We start from the raw sequence: 12,084 nt of genomic DNA, 5'->3' as shown, positions 1-12,084 counted from the left end.
GCAAAGCCATAGACGGCAGAAATCCAAAAGCAGGATGTGGCGCAACAAAAGCACAAGTTTCAAGGTGACTAAATGTAATGTTTGTCACATCGTGTACAGTGGCTGTACTCGAGGCAGGAGAGTACCAACCCATAATAATGAGCCGCAAAAGGACTTTGGCTTCAAACCTTCAGTACTTCAAAATTCTGCCGGTGGAAGCTGTGGAATAGATAATGCTCACCACACGCTTGAAAAATCATAATACTTGGAAGGAGTACTCTTGAAATACTGATTTAATCTAAAAAAAGAAAAAAAGAAGTTATCTGAAATATCTGCTCATAGCTTGTATCATAGCTGGACCACTTTAGTAGTAAAGGCAAATACTTGAGACCATGGACGTAATTTAGGGGGGGACACAGGGGACATGTCCCCTGCACTTTTTCAAAAGGCCGTTTTGGTCCCCTGCACTTTTTACCGTCCAAAAACAATGTTACGCTATAGTAAACAGAGACGCGTCAAGCACTAGGACCAAGCGGAAAACGTCCGCTCAAGCTGAAGCCTGTTTCCCTTAGTTTAGACCGCCCACAAGTTCCTCGATCGGCTCTGCCGTTTCTTGTGTGATTTGCCGTCCCCGCTGTCACTCCATCTTGCTTGCACACCGGTCTGCTAGTCTGCGGTCAGGAGTCCTACAGGAGTCCGCTACTGGAAGTTGGGAGTTTGTTCTGCCTGGTTCTGATATTACAATCAGAAGGATTGTAATATCAGAGATTTCATTTACATCAACGTTTGAATCGGTGTCCATGTGCGTGCATGCGTTTGTATGTGTGTGTGTATGTTATTAGACGCATTCAGGATGTCTAAAAAAAGAAAAGTGGACATAAGAGACTTCTTTAGAAGTCAAAGTGTAAGTTACCCATCCTGCAACACCTTCACTGGCTCCCAATAAAGCAGCATATCCACTTCAAGATCCTCCTCATCATCTACAAAGCTCTCAATAATCTGATCAATAAAATGTATTAGTATTATTATTGTTGTTACTATTACTATTGGATTAGAATTGGGTGATAATGTTTTGCTACATGCTTTACAACCAGTCAAACCAAAAAAGGGAACAGTAACTTAAAATTAGCAATAGAAAACTAGAAGAACTACTAGAAAACACAATGAACTGAAAGAGTTAGAGTTTTATTAAAAATACTTGTGTCCCCCCCACCGCAGAAATCAAAATGTCGTCCTTGCTTGAGACATGGCTCATGCAAAAATAATGCCAGAATTAGAACAAAATTGTAGACTAAATTGACTCCATTTCTTCTCCTAATTAGAATACATTTACGGTGGCAGTTATCGCTGTATTAGATATGAGATATGGCTTTCACCTCAAGGAACACTAGCTTCCTGAGACAACTAAATGTCATCAATACTTTTTTAATTTAAATGGTAAGGCTTGTGATACTTCCTATTTTTGTTATTGTCATTACAACCAATGGAAAGACCAAAACCATCAATGAAATGATCCTACTAACATTGTCTGATCGATCACTCTGATCCACACCATTCCACTAGGTGAAACTTTCTGTCATTACCATGAACACACTTGATTTTTTTTATCCATACGCCGTCCTGCTGCAGGAGGAACGCACACACTTTTTGAGTGAGTATCATTCTGTGGCTGAAAATAGTCCCTAAAATTTACTTGAATGATGTGTGCTAAAAACAGTTCAACTGTTTTAGGAAATTACTGAGCCTATTTGGCATCTGATCATCTGACTTTTTGAGAAGATTTGCATCTTCAATAAGAACCAGTAGGTTTTTTCCTAAGAGCCACAGACGGGGGGAAGACAGGGAGTATAGAGAGACAGACTGGTGGAGAAAGTGACCTAAAGATCCGGATATTCAACAGCCTTGACAGCAGCTCTGGCATTGCTTTCACCTTGTCAGTCTGACTGTCTGTAGACAGCAACTAAAAAAAAAAAAAAGTTGGCAATGTACTTTTCTGCAAAGGATACATTGAATGTTGATGTTCCTGAACCAAAAAAAAAAACACGTATCATGCTTGCCTCTAGAGGATTCTCGGGACCCGGGGCAGAGCAATCTCTGGGACAGAACTTCGAGTGATTGAAGTGTTTGCTTCAAGCACCTTGGCATGGATCATGCAGAGTGGTGAGTGGTGTTCCTTTCTGTATTGGGCCCTCATGGGCGGCGGAGAGGGCTGAGACGCAGTTTTCTGGCTGCCGTTTAAACAGCTTGTTGCATAGCGTGGCGATGCAGCGGAACATTAATGCAGTGGGTTATACTGTTATACTCTCCAGCGGTCCTTCTCTGTTCATGGGAGTCAAGGAAATGACTATCCTCCCAGGAGAAGATAGATTTCCTCTCTGCAAAGATACAGATGTGACCAGAAACAGGCCATGTCCATCATTCCCATTGTTTCAGTGGTTTAGTTCTGTGGGGTGAGGGTTGAGAGTCTAGGAAAAAGGATCCATGCTCCTCCCAGGTCACTTTCTGAAGAGGAAGGTTGGATGTGTGAGATGCCTTACACACTGTGGTGCTCTTAAGGTTTCACGTCGCTTGCTGAACGTACACATTCAACATATCTGTGGTTTGCAGAAACATACAATGCCAACATCGTTTCCCTGGCGACTAAGCTAAAGACAGACAATCAATACGATCTGGGAACGTCTTTTCATTAGATGTTGAGCGCTCGATGTGTCATTGGGTCTCTGTGTGTCCATTGTAGGCCCTAGCTGTGAAATATTAAAATGTGACATCACCCCCCTGCGTGGAAACACATTTTATGACAGTACGTCCACTCATTTTTTTGCAATCTAATTAAAAACATGTGATGCATAGCTCAGTCCGGAGCAGTTCCACCTGCAGCTGACCCGCTTCCCTGCCCCATTTGGCATGTTGCCTCCGATGTCCCAAAAGTGAAACCAAGGGATTTGTGTCACAACAAAGCTGCCTTAGTGTTTCCTGGTAAAAAGGAAAATCAATCTTACCATACACACGGGAGAATTTCTTGAGTGAACCTCTCAGCCTTGAAGTGATAAAAAGGAGGGACGAGCACATAGAGTGCCAAGTATTAAGCAATAAAGAAAAGGCAGGAAAGTGAAGATACGTGTGTGTGCTGCCCCGTTTTCCCTCCGGGGAGATGAGCAGCTTGTGATACCTGCATGTGTCCCCCCCCCCCCCCAGCCAATGACCCCCGCTGTGTCTGTGGAGATTGTTCTGCACAGAGTGGAATTAATCAGCGTAAATGTTATAAATAATAAATAGTCCGAATCTGACTTTGCTTCTATTTTGGGGCAGGAAGAACGAATCTGCAGTAAGTCATTTTGTTGGATTCACTACAGAGAAAAATAATGAGCATGGTGAACTTTTCAGGATGTTTCACCTTACCTCTATAATGTTACCACGGGTAAGCCTCTTTACACAGTCCAAATTTAGCCACAGCTGACACATCTTTTTCCAAAGAGGGTTAACACATTACAGCAAATACTGTGAAAGCTATGCATCTCCTGGGAAGAGTATACACACACTTCTATTAACCAAATCTGGGAAGCTTATTGTCCCTTTTTATATCTGCACTGGAGAAAGTACAGAGATTCTTGTCCTGGTTACTGCATTGTGGAGTTGAGGCTATAAGCAGTCCAGTCTCAGTGGAGTTATTGATAGTGGTTTGCTCAGATAAATAAATCCTTTGCTTTGTGTTTTATACAGTTGAAGAAATAAAAAAACATTTTAAATGGAGGTCAAATACATTTAGATGGACAACGCTTTGTTACATAACAGCCCACAAAAATCCGTTATTTCTGTATACACTGGTGACCAAAAATTGACCTGTCCAATGTTTCTGTACTCTGCCTTCACCCAATGTCAGCTGGGATCTGCTCCAGAGGCCTCAACCTTGGTCAGAGGACCTGAGTGACCTAAAGGATGGAGCAGGTCTGAGATAAACATAGGTGCCTGACCATGCAAGGCTCTATATGTTAGAAGAAGAACTTTAAAATGGACCCTGAACCTGATTGGAAGCCAATGTAATGAAGATGAAACAGGAGTAAGGGAAACATTCTGCTAGATGGGATGCATGGAGGGTGACCAAAAATGTGGTTGTGCATTCACAACCGTGGCAAGCCAGTGAGCCATCACATCCTCATAGCTGCACTCTCAACTTCCATTGGCTGATCAAGGCATCTCAACGACCAGAGCAGTATCTTGAAACTCACATAGGTCTTTTCAAACGCTGCTAATTGGCCTAAAAGACTGAATGTAGAGGAGGGTGCCATTTTGGAATGCATCCATCCTTTTTCCTAAACCAATTATCCTGATCAGAGTGTGGCGGTCCCGATTCCCCACATTCAGCTGATTGGGAAGAAGCCTGAGTAGCCAGAAATATTTACTTGGAGAAACAAATCTCTCAAGTGCCTTTGTAATTAATAAAAACCCTCCTTAACAACAATCTTTGATCAGGAAATGTGTATGAAGTCAGTGGCATTAGGTAATGGCTAGTCAAGCACAGACTCTTGCAAAAATAACTAAGATCTGGCCACCTGATGAAGTTGTGGAAAAGTGTTCTTCATAATCCACTCCAGCTAGATTTCAGAGTCCTCAAAAGCCCCCTCTAACAGATACATTAAGAGAGCAAAGACATCAAAAATGTGCCTAACAACCAGCGTTTCAGTCTGAATGTGTTAGAATGAGGTCTGCATTAAGTAGAAAAAATATCACCTCCCACCTCTCTTAAGCCCACAGAGAAAGGGCGTCTTCACACTCTGATTGGCCAAGAGGGGAAATGACCCAAGCTGCTCTCAATTCTTAATTAGGTGCCAGTTCCCACAACCTGCACCACAGGTGATCCGAATCACCCTCTAATCAACTCAGGGGGAATGTGGGATTTAACTCAAATAAATTGGGATAAGGGAAATGACAGCAAGTACCAAAGAATAAGGGACTCCATCAGGGGCCACGGGGGGCTGGAACCTACAAATGTGTTTGAACCTTAGTTGGGGGAAAAGAAGTATGTTTGATCAGGTATACTGGGAGACCACAAGTAGGTCTTGTATGGGTGCATCATAAGAGGAGCTTATGTGCAAATATTTACAACATACATCCTAATATGAGTTTACAACGTTGTTATCGTGTTTTACAGAACAATCATTTTTAATATCGTGCTTAAAATCAGCTAAAATGACCCTCATAAGTTTACTTGTACTTTAGTATGCTACAACGCGGTTGGACACCATCACAGTAAGAGTCACGCCAATAGCTTTTAAAAAAGGAAGCCAGTTAAATTTAACCTGAAACTACTGTGCTCAGTAAAGCGGTTCCAAAAAAAGGGATCCAGGCTTTTTGTCACATTGTCAGTGTGAATAACACCGATACCACGTCCAATATAAGGTGGTGTTTTAGTAAATTGGCACAGCAGGTCCTGAGAGAGGGAAAAAAAAACTTTAAGTGAGCACTCATGCAGGATACAATAAGCTTGTCTGGGATTAGCTGCCTGTGGGTTTATGTAACAGAGTTGGGGAGTCATTGAGACTCAACTACAGACCATACTACAGTGTTTATAAGAAGTGGAAGTAGTCACCCACTGCTTGTAGACTACGCTTTTGAATCCCCATAGTTCGGCATTTCGGAACCAGAAGTGACTGGAGAGGGTGGAGCTAAGAAAAAAACAATTAATATGACTTTTTGGAAGTTTAGCTTGAGTTGAATTATTTCCACAGTGTTAGTACAGCCAAACTCCGATAGAACTGATAGCCATTCAGAAAATAAGCATTTTAAAAGTTACAACTTCCTCATTAACCACCCACAGACTGGCAGCCACCTCTCCTCCATCCTCACGCTCAGCACAGACTCTCCACAAGTGTCCATCACTCTAAATGAACCCTGAAAGAGGCCAGTAGAAAACCTGCCGGGGTCCCTCTGCCGCTCCTCCATGGAGAGTAAATTGGCATTCTGCAACTCGGCAGCAGGCCACACAGAAAAAGCATCGGCTGCTCTCTGCCCTCGCTGCAAGACGTCTCCAGCTCCTGCTGCCTCTAAAGAGCCCTGAAACATTCTAAAGGACTCTTCTGATCATGGACAACCTGTTCCCCTCTTGCAGACTCTTCAGGACAGTCAAAGCACAGACCGCCAGACTGAAGAATGACTGTCTCTGCGCTACACTTAACTCCAACAAGCAATCAATGACCCCAATATGTGAGGGCAACCCTGCATCTTTCTTAAGAAGTCTTTTTTAAATTGATCTTAGGTATAGTAATCCTCAATTCATTGACAGTGCACTTTCTACAACGTTCTTTCAGAGAGTAAGGACCATTTCTATTTTTTTGGATTCATGAAAGTCATAAAACGAATGGACAGACATCCAAATGGATAGCAGATAGCCAAGACACAGATAATATGTTTTTGAAAACAGGAATGAGGTCCGTTTCAGAGAGGTTGTGAGGAAATGGGCCCAGACCTCTCTCTCTCGTCTCTTTATGGAAATGAGCCAGCTGCTCTTGATAATGCAGTTGGATGAGCTCCTGCATGTTGCTCATGGGAAGTTAGCTCCGGTAGTTTGCTGCTGCATCACCAATCTGGAGCGTCACAGCTGATGCACTCCACGCCAACTCTATCAATCACTCAGAAAGCACGTCGGCTTTAATCCCTGTTATTTGGGTTGCTGAGCGGGGGGTCAGTATTAGCACAAGATGTAATTGAACTAGCGAAGCTAGCTAACAATGCAAGAATAAACGACATCAATTAATGTCCTATTGAGCTTGTGCTCATCCGCTCCCCCTAATCCCCAAATCCAGTTCATTTCAGAGAACAAATGCAATGCGTTAAAAAATATTTAGCGTTCACCTCTGCTGGGATTAAAAGAAAGTTGTTTAACAAACAACCAACAAAGCATTTCGATCAGCGAAGGTCTTTTGGGGATGGGTCTCATGTCTTCGGCTCGGTAATTCTTAATACGTAAAGCTCCGCTGAAGCCCAGCTCAAATTTGCCTACTTGTGGAGACTGCAGTGGAAGTATATGTATGAAGGGATGCTGAGTGTAATGACATTTGTGTAGTGAATTCTCAATACTCTGCAGGGAAGAGACATCCCATAATTCTGTGCTGTGCTGTCCTGTTTAAATTATTTTCATTCAACGTGCACAAAACTATCCTGGAGTTCACTGTTGGCATACAACGCAGGTTATTGCTTCCTCCAAAGTGCTTAAGAGTGTAGAATACAGGGTAAACTATTGACAAAAATGGAATATAGTATTTATAACTATGACTACATTAGTGTATAATCACCTCAAACTAAGGTGTTCAGGCCTATCAGCGTTGAGATTCTCCTGACATCAATCAGAATTGGAGACAAAAAAATACCGTATCGTTGATACAGAGCTCTACGTTAGAACCTCACATTAGTACGGAGACTACGAACGAAACTACGCGTATAAGCCAGAGACTCTATGGTACAAACAGAAAGGTTTCTGCCAATTATATCTAGACTAGCTTCTAAGTGTTGATGGAGCATGGACAGTGTTAGTGTAGCATACCTCGGATCTATCCGAACTCCATTCAGAAAACAAGCATTTTAAAAGTTATTTGCATATCGTCTTGCTGACAGACGTAACAAACCATGACTTCAGACTTTTTTTTGCTAATTTCCACCACCTTGTGACCTAACCCAGACCAGACTGGACCAAGTAAAAGAGTGGGCCACATATTCACAACGCTAGATGCCCCTAAATCCAACACACTGGGCCTTTAACTCGCACCAGGTCGAAACGGTATAAATCAAGTCACAAATTAGGTAGAAGAAGGGAGAGGCTTCGTTCCCCGTCTTACCTCTCCACCCTGCAGTTCCTCCCTTACGTTAGCCCTCATGCTAACGTCACTGTGTTACTGAACAGGAAGTGATGACGCTTATTGCTGGAAGAGCTCAGGTTTTTTTTCACACACCGCTTCCTTGGCAGTCCATCTTTCCAGTGACAGGAAACGGTCGTTCACGCACAGGTCGAGTGGAGGATGTGGAGGACAGCTAGCAGACTCCGCCTCCGGCCGCCATCACAGCACATATTTCACCCCTGGCAGCGGGCGACGGATGTATCCGACAGACTATGAACTCTGCTCAAGAAATGGCTTTTCTTTAACGATCCACACTTCAGATCGGAGTTAATGATCCTCAGATCAGAGTTAAAGTAATTACCAGTTTCCGACTAAATGGGATTAATGTCAAAATCCAAGTCATTATAAGGACCGGGGCTTTTTCTGAAAGCTCTGAAATATTAAATTTGATTCTCGATGATACAGAAATACACGGAAACCAAACCAATATGGATGAGTCATTCAGGTCTTCAAGGTAATTAAGGGGCGGAGCTTTTTTGAAAATAAACATCGTAAGCAAAACTATAAGTCAAATTGACAGATTGTCAGATCCGTCGTTGGTCCAAATAATGCAACCTAATTGCTGCCTAAACGTCCTGTGAAGACTCAAGTTTATTTGGACTAAGGTTGCCTTCGGTTGGAGTCGGTGTTTGGTTTGTCCATTCTGGGCTGCTGTTCAACAGCAACAACTATTCAAATTTCAGGTAATTACCAATACAAATCAGAGTTGCTACACATAATAATGATAATAACACACACACAAAATACAATATAACAATATTCAATGTGTTCACAATTCACAAGCATTTCCATGGTTACATGTCCTGCATTCACAAGATTTGGAAGCTTTATCGTTGGCTTTAGTGAGCAATTTCTTACCTTTTTAATTGAATTAAATAAAATCCTTCAGCTATTACAGCCACAACTAATCAAAAAGAAAACTAGTGTTGGTCGAATGCCCCGCCGTGTCTCCTCTACACAGACTGACACAAAGAACGGCATTCATGCTTTCTTTCTAAACTTTTCCTAAAGTCTTCATTATCTCCCAATTGTATTCCATCGCATGTAAGTGTGACCGGGTGAGTTATCTCCCTCCTGGTCACTGCATGGCGCTGTGTCAGCCTGGCGCAGGTTAATGGGGGGACGGCACTGTTAGGTGATTAAAACAGCTGTGTTGGTCGACATTTTCCCTCTCTGCTTCTGCTGTGCGGTGCGTCCGGTGAGCTGGCCGGCGTGCTTGTTTGTGTCTTCCCGTCGTATCATTAAGGTAGGAATTCTGCGTATTTGCTGGTTTGTGTTTGCGGTTATTGGGCCTGAGGCCTCATCCTTTCGCTCCGTTGCAGTGTTGGAGCAACGGCGAGCTGGTGGAGCGACGCTGTGTGTGTGTGTGTGATTGGGACAGGTGTTTGGTCGCTGTTCTCCCTCTCTGCCTCTGCTGTGCGGCGCGTTCGGTGAGCGGGCTGGCGTGCATGCCCGAGTCTCCGCGTCATATCACTAAGGTAAGCATGCCGTGTTAGTTATTGTTTGGTGTTTTACTTTTATTGGCCCTGGGGCTTCATCCTCCCGCTCCGTTGCAGTGCTCGGAGCGGCGGTGAGCCGGAGGGAGCGAGCGGTTCTGGTGGGCGCGTGTTGGGTGCAGTAGAGCTCAGAGGTAGGCTGCTCTAATTGTCTGCCGTTGCAGTTTTACATCATTGCGCTAGTTGTGACACTGTCTCTCTCTTGCTTTACAGCGGGGCGCTGTAACCAGCAGCCCCCACTCTCCTAGTTCTGCACACTATCCTGCGTCCTGGTGTGTTCCGGTCATCGGCCACCATGATGTTTGCTGCTGTTTTGTTTGGCTCGATTACATGGTTTTGATTAAATAATTGTTTAATTGTTTTCCTTTAATTTGTATTTGGATATTTTAAGAAGACTTCATCATGTTTAGTTTGGTTTTGTATGATAAATAATCTTTAATTGTTTTTGGTGTGTGTGTGGGGAGGTCAGCTAGACTGTGGCCATCTTAATTTTTCCCTCTCTCCCTGTGGACAGGTGCTGTAGTCCAGCGCGGCGGCCCAATCCCTGGTGGTGGCTTCTTCACTTCTCCATTGCGTGTGTATGCAGTGTCACGGGTGATATGATTTTCTTAGTTTGTTTCTCCTTCCCCTTGGTTTGGTTTAGGGTCGCCGTGGCTGGCCCAGCCCTGTCCATTCCCCTTTCTTTGGCCCAGTCTTTTGTGAATGTGAAATATTTTGGCAACTATTGAAGTTTTATAGAAATAATATTGTGACAATAAATTATTATTCTTTTGATACCTGCACTCTCCCCTGTGGTGATTCGAGCCTGCGTGACCTTTTTCATTTTTTATAAAAAAACAGTAACTATTTCCTGGGGCGAAACTCCCCAGGTGGCGTTGTTGGCAACCACACACCACTACTCACCACTCCACCTCGCCACATTTTGGCGTTGTCGACAGGATCACCACATTTAAAGGGGCAGGGACGTGTTTTTTTTTGTTGTGTTTTGTTTTTTTTTGTGTGTGTTTTGTTTTTTTTGATATTATTGAGATTGATTTATTTTTATTTTTTCATTGATATTATTGTTTCTAGTTACAGAGTCAAAACAGCAGCATCCATCCCAAGAACCAGACTTCGGTATCGTGAGTATTGGTGCTATTTCACAGCCATCATGGCGGATGAGGTACAGCGACTTAGGGATTTAGTGTCACAGCTAGAGGCAGACAATGAGCAGCTACAGCGGGAGCGCACTGCTTCCCGGGACATGCCCGGTGGAGCTGTTGCAGGTCCCTCCGGTTCAGCTAGCTATGCCCCATCTAGTGCTGCTACTGTCACGGAGCGGTTGGTTGTGGTTCCCAGAGACCGTAAATGTCCTTTGTTTAAGGGGAAGACAGGTTTAGGGATAGCTGAGTGGACGGAGGAGATCGAGGCATGCATGCGGGTTCGCCACCTTTCCGCCGCCGACAAAGCCCTGTTCATTTTTGATCATTTAGATGGGGAAGCCCGAGAGGAGATCCGGTTTAGGCCCAGCACAGAGCGAGGAGATCCCGCTAAGATTTTTGCTATTCTGAGGGAACTGTATGGCTGTGCACAATCTTATGTAACGTTGCAGCAGGCCTTCTTCTCTAGGAGACAACAGGAGGGGGAGACTCTGCAGGAGTATTCCTTGGGCCTGCTGGCTTTAATGGAGCAGGTTGAGCGGTGCGCACCAGACGGGATTCCTAATGCTGGGGATCTTTTGCGTGACCAATTTGTAGAGCATGTTCTTGACAGTTCTCTCCGTCGAACGCTTAAACAGTGCGTCCGTAGCAAGCCGACCGCTTCCTTGTTGGACGTACGCGCTGAGGCTATCAGATGGGAAAGGGAGGGCCAATCAAGTGGGTTTAGGGGGCGAAGCCATTCGTTACCATCAGCTTACGGTCTCCAGTATGGGGTGCAAAGCGACTCCCACCCACGTCATCCCGTTGCCCCTCCCAGGTCAGAGATGAGTGATTTAATGGAACTTTTGAAGCGTCAACAGGCCCAACTTGACCAGCTCACGCAGACTGTGGCTGCTCTGCAGGCCCCACGACCACCAGGGAATTTCTTTCGAAATGGTCCTTTAATTTGTCGAAGGTGTCAACAGCCAGGCCACATCGCACGGGAGTGCCGGGGCCCAACCGTACCCCCTCGTGCACGGGCCAACTCTTTTGGTGGTGCAAACCCTCAGGTTACCAGGGCGACTTCCTCGGCTCATCAGCCGGAAAACTGACACCCTCTGAGTCGGCGGGCCTCCGCTCAGATGGGGAAGTCAAGGGCCCACAGGAAGAGTTAGTTGCTGGTTTGATGTCGTCATGTCCAAAAATTGATGTTGTGTTTAGTGGTGTTCATGTCCCTTGTTTGGTCGACACTGGGTCTATGGTGTCTACCATTACTGAGAGCTTCTTTCAACAGCAGTTCTCATCTTGGGACCAGGATCGGCTTCGGTCGTGCAATTGGCTGCAGCTGCGTGCCGCTAACGGGTTAGAAATTCCCTATGTTGGTTACTTAGAGCTTAATGTTGTATTGTGTGGAAAGGTCATTCCTCGCTGTGGGGTGTTAGTCGTCAAGGACCCCCCCGGCACTGTGTCTTCCGTCCCTGGCATTTTGGGGATGAACGTCATTCGCAATTGTTACAGAGAGCTTTTTGGAACTCATGGTTCTTCCTTGTTTGCCTCGCCACCCGTGTCGCACGCTCCAGGTCCAATCTTTGAAGCGCTGCA

This window comes from Eutrigla gurnardus (genome assembly GCF_963514095.1).
Source record: "Eutrigla gurnardus genome assembly, chromosome: 12".
NCBI lineage: Eukaryota > Metazoa > Chordata > Actinopteri > Perciformes > Triglidae > Eutrigla > Eutrigla gurnardus.
This window is presented reverse-complemented; position numbering follows the sequence as displayed.